This window comes from Temnothorax nylanderi, unplaced genomic scaffold (assembly GCF_030848795.1).
Source record: "Temnothorax nylanderi isolate EJ_2023f unplaced genomic scaffold, tnyl_v1.0 TNYL_tig0634_pilon, whole genome shotgun sequence".
In the NCBI taxonomy this organism is placed as follows: domain Eukaryota; kingdom Metazoa; phylum Arthropoda; class Insecta; order Hymenoptera; family Formicidae; genus Temnothorax; species Temnothorax nylanderi.
The window spans coordinates 88,035-92,690 of NW_027249696.1; the positions used below are offsets into that span (position 1 = coordinate 88,035).

General features: G+C 41.6%; 1 long non-coding RNA gene across 1 annotated transcript; it reads left to right on the top strand.

Annotated features, from left to right (window-relative positions):
- Positions 1-2,440: 2,440 nt before the first annotated feature.
- On the top strand, positions 2,441-2,970 carry LOC139784476 (uncharacterized). The gene is made up of 3 exons (XR_011721570.1): positions 2,441-2,557; positions 2,617-2,810; positions 2,892-2,970. It is a non-coding gene; the product is annotated as an uncharacterized lncRNA (long non-coding RNA).
- The last annotated feature ends 1,686 nt before the right edge of the window (positions 2,971-4,656 follow it).

A 4,656-nucleotide genomic window follows, 5' to 3' on the forward strand; every position in this document is an offset into this window, starting at 1 on the left:
GTCTCATCTTGCATGACCGCGTAATCGAATACTGTCCGTTGTCAAACGTAGTGCGCAAACTCACGTAAATTGTAATGTCGGTAAAAATTTCGATATAAGAGAGACAGATGTATCGCGATGTGATACAGTACGGATCGTTCCTTCGTTGCATCATGATCGCGCCAACGTTCGTCGATCTGCAAGGATTCATCGTCGGGATGAAATTTGTCGTAAAGGAGGTAGCGGTGCTGAGAAACGGGGCTGTTCTGGCGCATCACATCTTTACATGCCCCATGCCATGGAGTCTCCTTACAAAATTCGACAAGTCATGTGCTTCCTGGTTGATTCACAATCACCATGGATTACGATGGGAAGACGGAAACGTGCCGTACAGCATGGTGAAACGTTAATTACATCGGCCGTGCTCGGTGAGCACGAGGACGACGACGATGACGACGAGATGCCGACTCTCGTGTACGTCAAGGGATGCCAGAAACGAGAATGGCTGGTGGATCTGCTTGAGAATAAAGCGAGAAAAACTTAACCATCGAGACTTTGGATGCGGATTACGAAGATATCGAATCTTTAAATATCTAGATGTTACCAATACTCTGCGATGTGGAAAACATGTTAAGAATTGCGCATTGCAAAATGTATTAAAAATATTTAACTGGTGGTCGCGACGCCAGAGAGAGATGTAATTTTTTTTAAATAAAAAAATATAAATTTTACAATGTTTAATTTTCTTTTCCCTTTCCCATTAGTCGATAGTGTAAAAAATTAAATAATAAGTAGGTATACGTGACGAATTCTAACTCGAGAGCTTCGAGGGGGTATCAGGTTTATACGAAATGTCTGAACATGTTTCACGGTTGATGTCATGGCGGAGAGTGGGGTATCGTCTTATACAGAAAAAATCCTACCTTAGTCCCCTCTCCTAAATTTCAGAGCTCTGATTGCGCGTTACAGAAACATTAATTTCCCCCTCCTTCATCATAGTTTTTTGGAAATTGCCGCGTATACTCGATTAATTTTATACGATTAGTCTCGTATCGGCTGCTTGTGTGAACGGTCCGCTTCTCATAACCGAGAGAAAGAATGTATTCCGTTGAAGGAAGCAACGGCGGCAGTAGACGTATGAATTATTACGTACCGATTCCCGATGTTGAAACTCCAACGTGTGAAAACAAGTAAGTTTTGTTTAATTTATAGAGCTATATATTTTTATATCTTTTTGCGAATTGTATTATTTTGAAAGTAATCTCATTATTTTTTTTCTACAGCATCTCGTTGGAGCGTCGCGCGGTTCGTATACTAGGCAGACGATATGCATTGACATCAACGGCTTATAAATATTTGGATATTGGAATCAGCGTGGGACCTGTGTCCTCTGTGGAACTACTTCTCGGTGATAACCGAGGAAATCAGATGGTGTTGGCTCATACGACGTGGACAGCGCTAATTGAAAGACGTGCGGATATCGAACGACTCCTGCAGTCAACCGCACCTTCATCAATGTTGATTCGAGATCTGCGTATAGAACTCGTAAAAATACGCGATGCGAATGTTGTAAAACTTACGTTGCATAATAATTCCATGTATATGAAATCATCGACCGTATTCTTCTTGTTCGAACTAGAACATTGCGTCGAGAATGTGTATTTTCAACTATGCCAAAATGTTCATGGCGTAAGTGAAAAATTTAAACAATTTGTAATCATTTTACGAAGAAATTGTATAACCGATAAATGGACGCAGCGAGAACCTTGCGCGATGTTTTTGATAAAATTCGATTATTGATTGCGAATATTAGCTTATGCTTAGACAATATTGTATACGATGCGACACATGAGAAATAATAACGTTTATATGATAAAAAGTTATTATCTTTCAATTCTCCCAATTATTATTATAAAGAAAAGAAACGTGAACGAGGAGACGCGAGAGAGAACGCGAACGAAGAGATGCGAACGAGAGAGAACGCGAGCGAAGGGACGCGAGCGACAGAGAACGCGCCTATGTATTCTTGCCCGCCATTGTAGTGCGAGACATATTTCATCTTTATTTCTTTTCCGTCGTAAGGGGCTGTCCGATTTTAAACTGTTACCATATTGTTTTCTCTGGTGACATTTTACCCCCGCTTCGTTTTGCAACCTTCGTAAATTCAGTTTCGTCGAGTTCCCGAGCAGTTCGGACGTGTTTCATGAAAATTTCGCAAAAGTTAGTGATTTCTTTTTGAACAAGTTTTGTTGTTATTTTTAAAATATTTGCATATCTAAAATTACAATTATGGCCGAACGTGTGGAAAGAATAGAAGACCATATCGAAATTACATATCCAGCTGCAGGAGTAAGTTTACATAATTGTATATTTAAAATATTTTTAATAATTTTTAAATATTTAAAATAATCATTCTTTTTTTCATATCGAAAAGACCGTTATATATATTGCCAGTCAGGTCGATTTAAATTACTTTAATTGTTATTCTTTTTTGTTACAGTGGATATGGGTAGGCAACTTGCCCGTAGTTGAAATAGCGATAAATAATATGGTGAGGATTCGGATCCCTCGCAATCCGGTACGTATGAAAATATTCATAAATTTTACATTTTTTTAAATTTTTTATTCTGTTTTCAGCGCGTTATATACATGCATGAGATTAACATACGAGGATTCATAAATTTGGCGCGCCAGCGTTGGGTGCGTTGGTTTAGGACGGATGACCAGGAAAACAACGCTGTAATCTGGGAAACTTCCGGGGACGGCGATATTTTCGGATTACGTCGTTTATTCGATATGGAGGCCTTTGAAGAGGAAGAAGAAGAACACTGGTAAATTACTTGTTTTTTCCAATACAAAATATTGAATAAACATTGCTTTATATTAATCATTATTGCATTTGTGTGTTTCAGGTGAAGATCCTCCACATGCTCGATTGTCTATAGATATACTGCACTTATAATTTTTTTTATTTTATGATATACATTTTTTCTTAAAATAAAAAGAAAAAAAATATTAAATAATTATAATATCTATTCCTTTTCTTTCTCCCCTTCCTTACATAGTTTAATATATATAATAAAATATATTTACAAATCATCAAAATATTTGCGATACATAATTATGTAGATTAAAGAATATTTTCAGATACTTAAATATAAGCTGCATTATTAGTCTTCTTTATTTTAAAAAATATTTTGATTTTTGAAGTATTAAAATTCTTATGGTATGGTTCAATACATATTTAATATATTTAAAAAATTAGTTTTTAGAGAAGGGAATGTAGTCCAATTAATGAATAAGAAAGAGAGAGAATTGCGCGCGAGAGAGAACGCGAACGAGAAGACGGTCCTTTTCGAGAGGAAGAAAGAAGAAAAGAAGGAAAGAAGGAAATAACGCGCGACGTCATAACCGATCGGTGCTGCAAAAAAACATGACCTAGTGAACCTGTGACCCACATGTTCGCCAAAAAACCTATAAATTTTCCTAAACACCGTGCGTAAAGAGGACATCGGGACCCTAGACATGCACAGCGGGGGTCTCCGAGAGACTCCCAGGCCAACTTTCTTTTTATTACCTCATATATCTCGGAGTTTTTTTTTTAACGTACCGCGACGGTTAAATCGCCTAAAATTTTTGGTCAAGTACCTATGTCGGCCATCGATGCTTGACCATCTGCAGTGCGAGATGATATTCGTTTATAAATTCTGTCATCGACGTTCGTCGATACCCATAGAAATTGAGTCGCGTTGCTGCGCTTATGTCGTCTAGTGTTTATAAAATCTAGCTGCCTGTCATCAGCGCTCGCCTTTGTAACGCGCGACGCCATAACCGAATGGCGCCGCGAAACCCCGATAAGCGACTCTTCCTACGAAGAAAAGTGAAAAGGACCGCGGCGTCACACTAGTCGCAGGTCATAAATTATAGCCGCTCGCTCGCATCTGAGGTGTGAAATGACATCTGTTTATAAATACTATCGGCCGAACATCGACGCGAGGCGGCATTTGTTTATCGAACATGCCCCGACGCGCTCGCCTGATCCCCCCCCCCCCCCCCCCCCCCCCCCCCCCGCCCCCCGCCCCCCCGCCGCCCGCCCCCCCCCCCCCCCCCCGCGAACCCTATGCTGGGAACGCAGGGTCCCCCCCCCCCCCCCCGCAGACCCCTCGGCCGGACCGCGGCGCTAGAGTTCCCCCCCGCCCCGCTCCCCCCTCGGAGCACCCGGCCTAGGTGTCTCACTATCTTCCTACTATTTAGCCAGTCGCGCAGCAATTTTGAGCCGCTTGCCCGTGAGCCCCATCAATTCCCCGCCAATTCGCTTCTCGCTCTTCGTCGAGAGAAACGCGATCGTGACGACGGATCGGCTAGCGATTCGTCGATAGTCTAGAAAATACCATGGGGGGGAAAAAACAAAAAATAGGAAGCATCATAACTCTGAGACGACCAAGGGAAGGCGGGTCCCCGCCCCCCCCCTCGTCCCAGCAAAGACTCGACTGTTCCTATATACCGAACATGAAAATTCTTGAAAAGTTTGATGGCGCGGTAGCGGGTGCCGCCACCGTTCGTGAGGGATCATATATCGCCGAGAACAACAATGTAAACTTCTCGAATCCTAAAGAAACGGTTAGCAACACAATAAAGTCTCCTGCGATAGTTCCGACCGATATCAGTAACAATGGC